This window comes from Corvus hawaiiensis, chromosome 6 (genome assembly GCF_020740725.1).
Source record: "Corvus hawaiiensis isolate bCorHaw1 chromosome 6, bCorHaw1.pri.cur, whole genome shotgun sequence".
NCBI lineage: Eukaryota > Metazoa > Chordata > Aves > Passeriformes > Corvidae > Corvus > Corvus hawaiiensis.
The window spans coordinates 46048366-46063509 of NC_063218.1; the positions used below are offsets into that span (position 1 = coordinate 46048366).

The window sequence follows — 15144 nt, forward strand, 5'->3', positions numbered from 1 at the left end:
GGTGGTACAGCATTTTTCTTCCTCCTCGTTTTTCCAGGACAGAGGGTAAAGCAGCATAGGTGCAACACCATCTTCTCCACAGGTGAGTTGTGGGTGAGGAACAGTCCATTTTGGGATGAGGGACAAAAAGTGAGTTTCCTTCTCGCCCTTCCATTCCCAATGGGACACTAATAAAAGCTCATTCAAAAACAGAGCTCAAAGGAACAGCCAAGACCAGATACTTCCAGAGTGTCTTTTTATTAGTAAGCCTTTTAATTTACATGCTCAAATATAACAATCATCCTCCCGTGTTCATTTAGTCCTTGCAGGGCCTTTGCAAGCACACACCCTGATTTATTAGCAGAGCAGGGATGAAGGGGAAGGAGGCACCACAGCAAAAAGCAAACCTGCAGGGCTTGCTTTAGCACATCTGGGAGAAGCAGCTGAGGAAAATACATTAGAAAAGCAAGAGAGAGAGGGTATCTTAGGGAGCCAAAGACAAGGTGGTAGCAGAAAGAGGAGATAAAACAAAGCAAGGAGGCACCAGCTGCTGGGACCCTGTCCCTGCTCTCCTTCTCACCAGGATACTTTATTAGCAGGGTGACACAATGTTGTAGCAAACATGAATATGCATCAGTTATTATGCAGGAGATATTCAGGGGCACATTGCTGATTTATGGACCCGGCAGCTGCAGCACCAGCCAGCTGCAACCTAGACGGATGGGGACAGTGAGCACGGCTGGCAGAGAGGTCCACAAAGGACCTCCAAACCCAGCCCTCCAAGAGCCATGGCGAATGAATTCATCACGACCAAGTCTGTAGCCATGCAGAGCCAACCAATGCATTCTGTGCACAATGCTGGGAAACCATCACACAACCCAACAGAAACAGAGACATCCAAAGGTTACGGTGCAAGTTTTAAGTTTGGATCAGCAGAACTTTAAGTTAGGGTCCTGAATTACCCAAACCTCACTTTGCTGCTCACAGTAAATCTCGTCAGACTTGTTAATGTGATGCTTATATCCCCTCTCTCTCTGCAGCAGTCTGGATTTTAAAAAAATCCAAGCAATGTTGCTGTGGGTGAGTTAAGTGCATCACTGTCACACCACAGACCTGCTACAAGGAAGACTGAAAATGTGAGGATTGCAGCTCTCCATACTGAAAAGGAAGTAGTTTCCCTTTTGGCTCTGGAGCAACAAAGGGACACTGCCCAAGGACTCATCCTGCCTGTCTTGCAAGCATCACAGAACAGACACAGGAGACATGCTCCTTCAGCTCTAAATGGCTTCCACATGGGTTCATATATCCCACTCCTCAACAACACATGACTGGCAGAGCAGATCAAGGAACAAGAAACTCCACCCTGCAATGAAGAACCCACAACAATTAAGTGACTTCCTGATGGTCACACAGGAAACGTATGGTGAAGCTGGGGATTTCTGTTCCCCCACATTCGAGCTTTTGTCGTAAGACATGTGTTCATCAATGGCTGCAGTGCAGGGGACAGGAGCACAATGCCTTCTCCACCACCTCTGTCACAGCCTCCAGCATCTGCTGGCAGACCTGCACAATCAGCAAAAGCCGGGGGGGGGGTTTCCTTCCAGAGCTTCCTTGGGAGTCCACAGCAATGATGACAAGCAGGATTTGGGTGGGCTCGTAGCCAGCATCTGCAGGCCAAGTAAGGCTGGAAAGAAACCACAGAAATGCAAGACACCAAGCCTGTGTCAGATGTGGCTCCTCAACACTGGAGCGCAACTAGCTGATTCACAAATAAGCAAAGCCCCTGAGAGCAGAAGGGTGGTTGAGGTCCCTCTGATAATGCCTAAAGGTTAGGTGTACCTACATCTTCATAGAAACCCTCAACTCCAGTCCCTCAGACAACCCTGGTAGAGGCAACAAGTAGATCCAGATCTGGCTTTGGCAGTGCACTTGACATGGCCATAAAGCTCCAAAGACCCTGCCCTACCTCTTTGACTCAGCACAGGTGTTCCTCTACACAGATCAACAACTGATGGAGAAAAGAGCAACACTGGGGTCTTGCACCAGGCACAAGATAGTGGGCACACTCACTCCAGTCACATGAACCAGATTTGCTTGTTTGAAAGAGGTACAGATAGGAAGCACACCATGCCCTGAGCTTCAGGGATGACATCTTGCGGTGGAAAAGAGTGTCAGAAAGTCCATGAAGTGAATGGACAAAGAGATGCAAGGGAGCCTGGACACAATCCCCTAACTGCAAACAGAAAGAAGAAAACCTTAAAGTCTTTAGACCAAGGACATCTTCAGTAGGAGATGCCAGCCAGAGACCAGCACCTGCATGCAGTTGGTGGTCGTGAAAATGCCCTGGTAAGCACCTGGTGACCAGACACAGCTGACACAACACTCTGTCCTTAGCACCTGATTTATCCTGAGAGCACAAAAAGAGACCACGCAAAGTACAACCCAAAATAGCTGCAACATGAGCTGGAAGAGTCACATCTTGGGAAAAGTAAAACGGGGCATCATGATTCTGCAGGTGCCCTTCCAGCTGAAGCATCCTTTTGTCAGGAGTGACAATGCAACCTCCATCACAGATCAACCTCTGCATGGCAAAGTCCCCAAGTAAACCCCATGCAGCAGCAGGCAAAGGTCATCCACATTGGAAAAAAAACCCAAACCAAACCAAAATCAAACAAAAAACCAAACAAAAACAAAAAAAAACCAAGCCCCAAAACAACCAACCAACCAACCAGGAAAGAAAAAAGGGATTTCTGAACTTTGAACTGTAATGCACTACAATTACTGCAATGTAACTTCATTAGGGCAGTGCAAGCGATGGCTCAACATCAAATCCCCAACACTGTTGGGGATTCTCACACAGCCCAAAACCTTCTTCTAACTCTTTTCAGTGGAAACCATCTCAGGTCCCAGAACAGGGTCTCATCCTGCCAGATTATCTGAAAACCAAAAAGAGGCCCCTACAGCAGTCTTCTCTTTAAAAAATGTCTAACTCTGGTTGTGCCTGCTGTCCATACAACACTCAAATCTTTATCCTCTGAAGCCACTGACTTCCCTAAACCTTGCAGCAATGAGATGCCAAAACTATAAACATCACTTCTTTTTATATGCATATACATGGCTTCCCATCTTCTTTCCTGGTGCCCAGCCATCTCCCCCACAGCCTGTCAGATTTTCTGGTCCTGCTGCTCAGGGAAGCACACATTGCAGAGACATTTAGAAAAGAAACACAGCAGCCTTCATTGGATTTATTCTTGGACTTTATAAGGCTCATGCAAACAGTTCTGTATTTGACCTGAAAAAATAATAATCACACAAGGCAAACTTATAACTTCAAAGATGACTTCTCCTGGCAGCCCTAAGCCATTATCTGCATGTAGTATGGACAAGGTGCAAGTTTTATAGCTTCCCAAAGAAGGGAGAGGACAGCCCAAGCCAAGGAGTAAAAACCAAACAAGTGAGTCCCACAATTGTGATCTCACCTTGAAGGTTTACCCTAAGGAAAGGGCAAAAATAGAGTCCTTGCACTGACGCCACTAAAGCCAAGACAGTCAACACTGGTTGAGGATCTCACTTGTCTATTTTTATTTTCAACCTTAGCCCATTTGGAGCACTTATCCCTCTCTGCATCTTGAGACAGCAGTGAGGCAGACTGACATTACCTTTGAAAGCACAAATACACCTTTGTTCAGCCAGAGGGGCACACAGAGTGCCTATAGAACAGCTAAAAAACTCAGCCACCATAAAGCAGAAGAAGGAAGGAGGTGGCAGAGTTGTTTCCTCCTCCCTGGAGATCTGGCTGCCATGAAGAATTGCATATGGTGCCGGCACAGAGAACTTGCTCTTGGGATCAGCAGCTGAGTGTTTTCCCAGGACCCTCTGCTAAGAGGCTTTCCCATACTGCTGGCTCCTAAGCATACATGGAGCCTCCCTAAGGCGTTTCTGCAACAGGGTGACAAAAATAAGCCTGCAGTCTCCAGGTTCATCCAGCCTCATGTGGGTACAGGCATCTGTTAGACAATGGCCTGGGGACCACAGCACACGAACTGAAGATCAAGCTGACTCATAGTTCTCTGGCTTTGGTTTAACATATAATTAATAAATAAATAAATAAAACGAAACCTGAACCTCCCTTCAGCCCACTGGGAAAAATCCAAGCATCTGCCTTCAATTCCCCGGCGCATAATAATACAACTTTATTACTACAAGTAAAATTACTGTATTTTCTATGTGCTGTTAGAGCGTGTGTGTGAAGATCTGTTACACAACCTACATCACTCTGCAAATCACTGACTGCTGGGAGTATTTAACACTATCGCCCTTTGCCATCAGCCCCCAGCAAATGAGTCCTGACCTTTTATTCAATTGGTCATCCCTGCCCTCACAAGCAACAGCAAAGACACAAGAACTGAAGTTCTGATACTTAAGCGATGAACTCAGGAAAGAGGGTTGAAAACTGGACCTCAGGGTACCAAAAAGCTTATACAACTATCTCCTGGGCTACAGCAAATACCACTAAAAGCAGCACCAGGCAGGGCTGGGGGGACATAGAGATGGGATGTGCACCAGAAGACCGAAGTTTGCTCATACTGGTGGCTCCATCATCCCTTTTCACACCTTCAGGCTTTTTTTGGTCTACTACTATAGACTGTAACAGCTAAGAAGGCACTGTTCAAGTAGTGGGAGCCTGGTCCTACGCATGGTCTGAGGTTCCTCTCCAATTCTGCTCACCCACACCCACAAAATTGCTCTTTGCTGACCATTTGAGACTGCAAGAGTGTTTGAGTAATGCTAAATGTCACAAGGCTGCTAGGAGTTTTATTTCTTCCCCCAGTGTTTGGAAAAAGCAAGAAATGGACAGGTGATGTGAACTGGCACTGTTAAAGATGATCCAGTCTAATAAGATCATGCAAACTTCCTGGCTCTTGTCACGACCCCATCTGTCTTGTGGGCTTCGAGCTGGATTAAAGAATTACGCATAAGCTATGAAAATGATCCCCCTGAGGAAACAGTCATTTGGAATAACTACAGAAAATCTTCACTTTTGGACAAGAACCTCTTTCAGAGTTCTGGTGGTTTGGGGTTTGGGTTTTTTTTCTTAAGGGAGCAGAGAACCACAATAGTATCTGCAGTCAGAGGCTCCACTTCGTGGATCCGTATCTCCTCAGATCCTTGGTATGACAAAATCCTCTTTCCTTAGAAAAATAACTTCAGACCTTAAACTTGAACTCTGAATTTTTACAGTCTTGTCAATATTGTGAGGACTCAAACATGATCATGTGCCTTCACAGGTGCCTGGCAGAGACAAGCCACCAATTAGATTTTGAACTACAGTGATGTGCTGATAAAGCTCCCTCTTCATTCAAGGGCAGTGGAGCTCACCAGTGTTGTTTTTCAGGGTTCCTAAGGCACAGGCAGCAGTTTCTCACTCTTGTACATCATTCACACCTAGCTAGAAATACACTGCTGCTTGATTTCTCCCTTAAAATCCTCTTATTTTCAGAAGGCAGCTCCCCAAGGACCATGTGTGTCCCTACAATGAACCTTGAAGGCCACAGTGTGGTGTAATGGGTACAGCTCCTACACAGCTCTCATTGTTCCCACACAGGAACTTCAACTGAAGAAATAAAATGAAATTACAAGAAATGAATCAAGTGTTTGCAAAAAGCTTTTTCTAAAAATGGAAAAATCCCACAGAAAACCACCATCTCACATGCCAAACCAGCCAACTTTTACCTGAAGCACTACTCAAGCAAAAAGACAAGCTGCAGTGTTTTGTAATGTGAGTATATTAACACAACATGAAAATTCCTATTCTAACAGCAAGGAAAAAATAGAGCTCAGAAGACTGAAAGTTTATCAACTATCCATCCTTAAAAACTTACACTAGAGGTTGCCTTGCTCTGAATCAATTCCCTCCATCAAAGGCTGATTAGGCTCTAGGATCTACCATTATAGCCTTTCACCTGTAGACCTAAGACAGGACAGAGAGGGTGAAGACCTGCATTGAAGGAAAGTATATCTGAGGTTAGTATTTCTTGCCCAAATGGAGATCTTCCATTAAGAAGCTGTTCCAAGTGGTGGCTGCCATTCCACAGGCTTCATTCTTCCCTTACTTCCTCAATTTTGATCAAACTCAGGACATATTATGTCAACTCCAACAGGAAATCTGACTTAAGCTAACAGTCAAAACCCTGATCAGATACAAAAGTTCATGTCGTTGGTCTTTTTTTCCTCCCTTTCAAGTGGCTGCATGGTCTTAAGACAACACCAGTGTGATTGGCCAAGGTCATTGTGAAACACACAACCGAAGGCCCAGGCTGAGTTTTATAGGCTAACAACTCCCCCACACCACTTTAAGCAAGTGTTTCCTTTATTCTACAGCCCCAAAGGAATTGTTGCTTTTGCAGAGCACAAAACAAAAATGCAAGTTCAGAGAGTATTCTGAAAAACACAATGAACACAGACTTCATAAAGTTCACTCAAAGGTTTTGAAGTATGCTCTCTACGTCTAAATTAGATACCTTTTTTTGAACATGGGGAGGCAATTTACCCTCTAAAGTAGCCGCTTTTCATCCAGTAGCTCAGAAGAGAACATGCAAGATATCTCTGTGAGCTGTGTGGGTGCCTGACACAGCTGTGACAAGCACACTTCATACAGCCCTCTTAAGATAAGGCTGCCATACTAAACGAGGCAGAGTAAAGATATTACTTGCAACAGGTTCTTATTCCTTTGACAACATCCCATGGTGTTAACTTCACTGCTCTTGCACAGTCTGGAGCAAGGCAAGGACTCACATCTCCCAGCCACCACCAAGTGAGTGCAGGAATGCAGTGGGAAGGAAGGATCCTGCCGCTCGGCTGGGCTGGCATCCCCTCCAGCCAGATCAGGCTCGCAGGCTGCGTACCCACAGCACCACGTATTGTCTGTGCCTTGCCCACAGCAGCTGCAGCGCCAGAGGACAAAAGCTCCCACAACCTCTCCAAAGCTGAATTTGCAGCAACACGTTGCTTCTTAAGGAAAAAACCACAACATACTCATTTCAAAGTAGCCAGCTGGTGAGGAACAACAACAGGGAGAAAGGAAAAAAAACACAAACCACTTAGCACCACTTCCCTTTCTTTCTCTCAAATGGAGTTGAGAAGCTTATATTAATTGCAAAGCATGAGAATCTGAACAAACACTCTCCTTGAGCAACCAGGGCCAACCCCAGGAAAATATTTGCATCTATGGGATGTGCAAGTTGTGTAACCAGCAAAATACCAAGACAGATAAGGCAGGGACCTTTCATTAGGATCTACAGAAATTTGCAACTCTGCAGTGCTGACTCAGGCTAAGACAAGCTGCTTTAGTTTTCTCTCCCTCGCTCTAGCCTTCACGGGGGAAATAATACCAGCCAAATTCATATCCAGTCTGAAGCCACCAGATAGTATTTGCAGAGCTGAATCAGAAACCAAAGCAGCCTTTGATGGACTACAGGAGGGAACTGGGTTTCCTGCGATGGGAGTTCTCTTCCCACCCTAAATGTAAAATCTTAAGGAAGTTATTGGTGCAATAAGGTTGGTCTGCCCTGGACACAAAAGGCAACTTGACTGCATTACACGATTTCCCAAGCCCAAGGCTTGATATGGCCTTGTCTTCCTAGATTTAATTACATATATATGTTATTAGGGAGTTAGGAAAATTAGTTAGAAGGTCATATAGTTACAAAACCTTTGTGAAAGGGATGGATGGATCCTAGTTTCTCCTGCCAGCTTTCAAAGACCCATATGCGTGCACGTTCAACCAGGAGAGCAAACAGCCAAGTGACACAGCTGCAAATCTTCCAGAAACCTATAAACCATCTCCTGTTGACAAGGCAACCAGCATGCTGTCGGTCGCAAAAATTAACAAGTAAAAAGTACTGTTTTGCCACAGTGCATCCAGCCAGCAGCAGGTTGATGCCAGCAAAAGGCCAGTCCTAAGCACGTACCTAGGAGCGCACAGGAGCTGCCAGGACCCGATGCTGTGCCAGGCGCCTCCCTTTCAGGACACTCTTCAAACACAGACCCTGTTTACTGTACTGAAGGTCAGAGGGAAAGGACAACAAGGAAAGTATCAGAGCAAAAACATATGGTAACTGCAAGCCCTGATATACTGTCCTTACTGAATTAAAAACCTCCTGAGGGTTTTCGTACTTGCCCTCTCTGTTCCTGAGAAGCATGAGATAAAAAGTACAAAAGTTTGTGGTGGGCATATGTAGCCAGGAAAGAGAGCAGGGAGAGATCAGATGCATTATGAAGAAAATACACCATATAATGGAATAGAAGGTATTTTTTTGCCTTTTTCTGTAGCACAGTATGTGTGTTTCCCACCTAGGATGAGCCAGAAATTTCACCTCCAATAGACTACCTGCTATTGTAAAGTTTGAAGCGACTGCAGTGCACACACTAGACTTCTACAGACTCTCCAGAGCACCATTTAATGGATGTCTGAAGGGATGGGAATTATAGCATGAGTATCAACAACAAAATTGGGGTATAAAACTGACTGTTTTTTTCTTCAGGGTTGTAGCAGTGAATCATGCTGACACTACAGGCGTGAGATGGAGGGTAAAGACTCTGGCATGGCACCATCCCATACCAAGCAGGCTTGCAACCAGCTGTCAGCACAGGGACTCAGAGGCTGAGTTCAAGCTCTGTGGGCTCTTGCTGCAGACAGGTTTCTCGCTCCCAAAACGCCCAGTGTACCGCACTTCTGCCACCGGGCTAATTATTCCCCAGCAAAAGGCATGATGGAACAAGTGCTCCAAATCAAAGGGGAAACTCAGCCAGTCAAGAAAATCCTCCCCAGGCTATCAGGCTTTATTCCTTTCAGTTGGCTCAGCTTTGTTTTTCTAGTTCCGTCAAGAGCAGCTCTAGGTCTCCTCCAACCTGCTCCCAGCAGACCATACCAGGGTCTTCCAAGAAACCATGAAGGTTCAAGTCAAATGGAACAAAAATCTACAGAAACTGGCTCCATCATCCTCAAAGCCCCAATATGCCATTTAGCAGTGCTTCAGTGTTAGTAAAAAGGCTCTTTTTCCCCTAACAGAAAGAGTTTGACCCACCAAGTCTGGAACACCCAGACATGCAGCACTTTTTGAGGCACTGGAGAGCTCCTGCTATCACCTGCTGGTTTGCAATCTGAAGTCTCCATGCCATTGTTTCAGCTCTAGATTTAGAGGTCTCATGTCTTTCCCCACTGCAATACAATACCTGTTTGGGCACATGCAGGAGGAGGTCAGGAGCTCCTGAGAAGTATATGAATAACACCTGACCTATGTTAGCAGCTACTTGGCCTCTGTATGGAAGTTTGAACCAAGGACAAAACTGTTCCATTTGTACCTACACTCTCTGCCTTCACTTGGTTAAAACATCCCTTGTTCTAGAGCTGGGACAGGCTTGGAGCTCTGTCCTAGGAGCACCTCTGAGAGGTGTTTAACTCTGTCTTCCAGTTGCTGTCTGGATGACATCCCTCTCCTCCACTCTTGGCCAGCAAGGAATCAAAATGAAGGGTAGCTTCTTGACCAAAGAAAGATGAACATGCTTACCAGATGAGACAGCCAAGGACAGACCACATTCAACAGTCTTGTCTCCTTTTTGTGCTACCCCAGCGTGCCCAATGCAGCTAGTTAAGGTGGGGCTCATCTCACCTACAGCACAGACCTCTCCACAAGAGCCCATCATCCAGAGCCTCTATCATCAATGAACAGAGGCAGGCACAGTGTGTCTGACCTGTTTCAGTTATCCACCTGCATTACAATGAGATGGAAGTGCTCATTTCCTCTGCTGCCTGTAAAGGGGGACTGAGGGGCTGGGATGTTAGATGCCGACATCTGGACAGGGGAATTGCACCCTGATATTCCCCATCTTGCACTTTGCTGGTAAGCTTTTCAGAGAGAGACTATCTCACCCTGCCCCTAACATGAAAGCACTTCACCCCCTAAGGCCTGAAGGTAACACTACACTTCAAGTGGGAGATGAGAGGCCCATGCCCTTAAGTGTTTGCCATCAAGAAAACTTCACAACACCTTCCCTGTAATGATGTTCCAAGTGGATCCAAATAATTTTGGGGGATGGCTGAAGAGAAGGCAGAGCTGCAGGTCTCAGCCTGCCTCTGTGTTAGCAGGTGAAGAAAGGAGAACATCCCAGGCACCAAACACTTTGTGCCACAAGAACGGCATTGCCCAGATAGCCCGCAATGCTCCCTTTGTGCCCATCAAGAGATGCACTGTTACTGCAACCCTAGGGTATTTTACCATGTCCTGCAGCCATAGGGAGGAGGAGAGAAGATCCAGCAGGCAGGAACTGTGCAGCAAGATTGATTTATTTAATTATTTTACAAACTCTTTTATAGACTTTTTTCTTCATAGTCTAATTGGACAAAGGATCAGCCACCCCTTGGGGTGATTGGCTAAAATCCTAAAACATCCATTGTCAAAATATTTTTCTACTGTACTATAAACAAGACTTTTCAAGGCTGCAGGTGTTTGGTTGTTTATAGAACTCTGCTACCTCTTCTGTGTGAGAGAAAAGTCTCTCACAGACTTAGAAAATAGCAAGAAAATCCTTGCTAGCAGCATTTTTGTATCTACAATGCACCATGACAGGCAGGGAAGGATGAACACATGCAGCAGGGCTGGGTCAAGGACATGGGAGAGGAAAGGATAGAGCAACAAGACTGTAATTTCTTCTAGTATAGAGACCTGGGATTTACAGGCCAACCTTGAGGACTCTTCTCCTTTTCATGACTTCTGATATACAATCCTTTGGGGCAGGCAACATGGGAGCTTGATGCAGACAACTGCAAAATAATGAGTCTAGGGGCAGGAAGCCAAAGCAGACAGCGCATGTTAAATGGAGCTGTCACGCTACTGGGCTGGCCAGGGGAGAGATGGAGGAGCTATTCTGAGATTTGTGAAGCCATCAGCCCTCGTGCTGCAGAAAACAACAAAATTAAGCTCAGAAAGGGACTGCAGGCAGAATAACTCCCATGATAACAGGATGCATGGGGAGTAAGTTGTTACAAAGGGCCCTCAAATCAAATAGGGGGGAAAAAGCAAGCATGGAAGAGACTGCACAAAATTCACCCACAGTGGGACTGAAGAGTTCAGAAGAAAATGAGACGTTTCATTCAGCTCCCTGAAAGGGTGACTTACTGTTGGCAGAGCTTTTTCTCCCACCCCAGCATTCAGTTGTCACCAAGCTCACAGGCTCCTACCTCAGATTTTAAACATTATCTCTTTGCATTCTAATCCCAACAGTTCTTGCTCCCAATGCCCCAGCAGAGCAAGCCACGATGAGAAAGTGTGACTGCTGGTTGTCCACCTCCATGCAGCAGCTGCCAGTCAATCCCACTTCCACAACACAACCCATTTGATTATTTTGATCTGTTCAGGTGGTAGTGTTCCTTTTTTTTCCTCCTCCTCTGGGATTTCTTCTGAAATTGCTCTAAGCAGCGAATTGAATAAACTAATTCCAGGTGCAGAGACTTTGAAACAAAGGAGATGAGAACCTGAACTGACCTGAGAGATGCTGCATTGCCCATCAGCCCAGTCACTGCAGTCAATATAGTTCAACCAGCTTCAGTGGAATTTGAACAAGATTTCACAACCCTGTTGCAATGCAACTGCAGGCCTTGCCAAAAAAACATGTACTTAGTAGCATGCTCTGAGAGAGCCCAGGCCTCTCCTAGGCACTCAGCTTCCCACCTCTTCACAAGGAGCACACTTCAGGTAAGCAACTCTATACATCTTTCTTTTTAAACTGTACATCTTCCACTAAAACGCAGGAGGGCTTTCCTTAGCCTTCTCAACAGCATCCTGCAATTGCCTTGTTTTTCCTTTAAAACAGTAGAAATTTCAAGCCAGCTTCCGCAGCTCAATGTTTGCACCCGTGGATTGGTGACTACAAAATCCAACTAGCTGCCCTGGGCCTTTACAAATCCCCAGCCAGGGACCTGTACATTATGTGCTGTAATCCTCCCCCATTTCATCTGTAAAGCTGGCTAGTACCAGAGGCTCTTCCCTATCACCTCCCTCAGAGAATCACCACCAAAACCTCCCATGTTGCCACAGCAAAGACTCAGCAACAACTGCCCTGTTTAGAATATCTTAACAGGCTACAGCCCCATTAGAATCAAAGAAGGAAGACAAACCTAAATCCCAGGAACTACACCTCTGCATGGGTGGTTTCATCTCAGCAGCCTCCCTTTGCTCACCTCCCATCCTGAACAGGTTTATAATCCACTCCATGGTTGCCCTGAATTACCCCAGAGGTGACCATATTTCAGCAACAAATTAAACTGTCATGATACATTCCTTTCTACACTGTTTTTTAAAACATGTGAGCTCTGACTGCCAGAGAATTGTTTTGGAAAGATTAGATTAGGTGCCTCGGAAACTGCTTTGGAAAAAAAAGTAAGGGGTTTTCGCTTCTTGAAGAAACCCACCATTTTTTGTTTTTTTTTTTTTCCCTGTGAAGTTTGTTTTATTTTTTAACCTCAAAGATTTGGTCAATGAACTGCATCTTGTTTTTTAGATCTTTCCACAAAAGGTGCCTCGATGCAGATGACCAATAGGGAGAGTGCTCATTTTGCAATCATCCGCCACGGACACAAATTAAAATTCTAAAGCACTCTGATTTTTAAAACAATCCCCATCCAAAGGCCTCCAACATCTCTATTCAATTGACCAAATCTTCTTACTGTTTTTCCAACTCACAACAAGACACTCAGTTTTATCATGGGATGTCTATCCATTTCTTCAGACACAAATCCCATTTACAGCCTGGAAGACTGACATGCAAAGGACTGCCATCCCAGCCCTCCACTCACATCACTTCTAAGACCAGACACCTAAAGTATTAAAATAACAGTCAAGACAGCCTTGCTTGAAAGGATAAAAGGAAACAAACCCCCACCTTCTCAGGGCTCATTGTGATAAGAAAGCATTTCTCTCATCAGAAAAATCAGACTAGCAACACGTCAACAGCTGGGTGCTGAATCTTTTGACGCTCATCAGTTACCAAAGGAAATGAGAAGCTGATCTTGCAGTCAAAGTGCCAGACTAGGACAACAATTTCTGTTCTAAGCTCTGCTCTGTTCTAAGCTCTCTCCTCCTGTTAATGTGAATTTCCATTCCCCAGTTCCCAGCTGTAAAACAAGGGGTTGTAATGTCTCTCCTCTCCCTGCCCAGTGTGTGCCCCAGCTATAGGCACCGGTAGGTATTTGGCAATTTTTCACTTTCTAGCAAATATGAGGAGCAGCCAAGCCTGGGCACTTCATAGACTGGAAAAGGGTGGCTACTTGAGATATACACCACGGAGGAAGAGGAACGGCAAAGGTATAAACTGATGTCTGCTGAACACAGATTAATGTGTTCATCATAGAAGTAACACGAAGCAGAGGACATCTTGTCAGGCCCCTGATAATCAGGTGCAGTAATTGTGGGGATCAAATGACTATAATTTGCTATGAATCGGAGATTTCCACCCTCATCCATCTACCTCCCTGCTTTGCCACAGACCTGGTGAGACCCTGCACACGTCCCTGTGACTATGAGCCACACCAGCACACAGCCTCCTTGTTTCTGTGGAAAAGCAGGAGCTGAAGCACTTTTCCAGGTCCGGGTCTGACTCTCTCACACCTCTGTCTCCCACCTCCACCATGGTCATGGTAGTCATTTCTTTCCAGTGCATATGTTTTGAGAATCAATACCTTGATATTTGGAAATTATAGGGGCCACCAGAATAGCTACAGAGCCATCAGCTGCAACTGAGTACAGCAGAACGGAGGACATACAGTTGCACTCTTAGGAGAGAGCAGATCTGACCCTAAAAGACTTCAGTACAGCCACCACACACCACAGGAGAACAATGAGGCAGAAAGTGAAGCAGGGATTTGTGCATACCTCCTCATCCATCAGCAACTATGCTGACTGCCAGATGGGAGGTGACACCACCAAGCAGCACAGCAATGTCCTCCCCCTGCCTAGCCCCCAGCACTTATCCTCATCCTGCCTCCCACATCAGCAGAGCAAGAAGCCAACACATGCTTGTCGAAGCAGGTCAGGGAGCAGACCACTCACCCAAGGCTGCCTGTGTGGAAAGTGGGACAAGCCCTCCAGAAAAAGACAACTGGCCTCTTACAATATCATGCAAATCAGGAAAAGGCCAGGAGAAACAAGATTGGGAGAAACCTTGTATGACCAAGGTTATATTGCAAGGTTATGTATTCATCCTCTGCACACAAGGGGGGAAAGCAAGGGGTGTGCATGCACACACACACCGGAGGTACCTCCTGCTTTCACCAGCATTTGCTAGGTCTGCATTCTACAAAGGAGAGTTGTGTTGTTCACAGCAGGAGCCTAAGAGAGTGGGACCCAAAAGGAGCCATTGCATCTACAGACAGAGATACAAGGGGAGACAATGAAAAAAATTAATCACAGAATTAGCATACATACAAGCCAGGATCAGTCCCATATTTACCTATAACAAACAGTGATGTTTTATTTACTTAACATAATCAACTATTGTTTTATCTACTTATCATACGAACCAAAGCCTGGTTTCAGAAGCCCAGCTGCGTCCTCTTCCTGGAAGGTGAATTTCAGTCCCTCACATAACATTAAGCCCCCTGACATCCAACGTAAAGCCATCAGCAGGGAAGGAGCATGGCTGCTACAGTCGCTACAGAAACAGAGGACCTAGTGCCACACCAGGAATACTGCTCTGGCTGCTGCTGTGGCTGTCTGAGGTAGGATGAAATCCATCATTTTCAGGCTCCAAATTTATACATTCAAGCTTATTCTATACACATGGTTTGAAGCAGGGTGAATAGAGCTGGATGTAAGCCACAGAATTGCTGAAGATAGCACAGAGTGTCAGAGCACTCAATGTGATCCTGGAGCAGGCCAACAGGATGGCTGCCTGTTACCCCAACAAACTGCTGATGAACAGAGCTCACTTCTCAGCAAGCCTCTAAACAAGATCCCAACTTGCCTCAGGCACAAGCACTTGCTGACCAGACTCTTGTTTGGAGATTTTTCACTGGTTTGCCTTTCTCAAGGAATATGGCCCCATGCACTTACACTGCCAGCCAGCCATGCCTCAGTTCAGCCCTGACCAGCAGGAGAGCCAACGCACCAC

The 15144-nt window shown here is 45.7% G+C and overlaps 1 protein-coding gene across 3 annotated transcripts in view; it reads right to left on the reverse strand.

Moving 5' to 3' along the window:
• The window catches only part of HRAS (HRas proto-oncogene, GTPase), a 41933-nt gene that overhangs the window by 19645 nt on the left and 7144 nt on the right, over positions 1-15144 (reverse strand). The window lies entirely within an intron of this gene.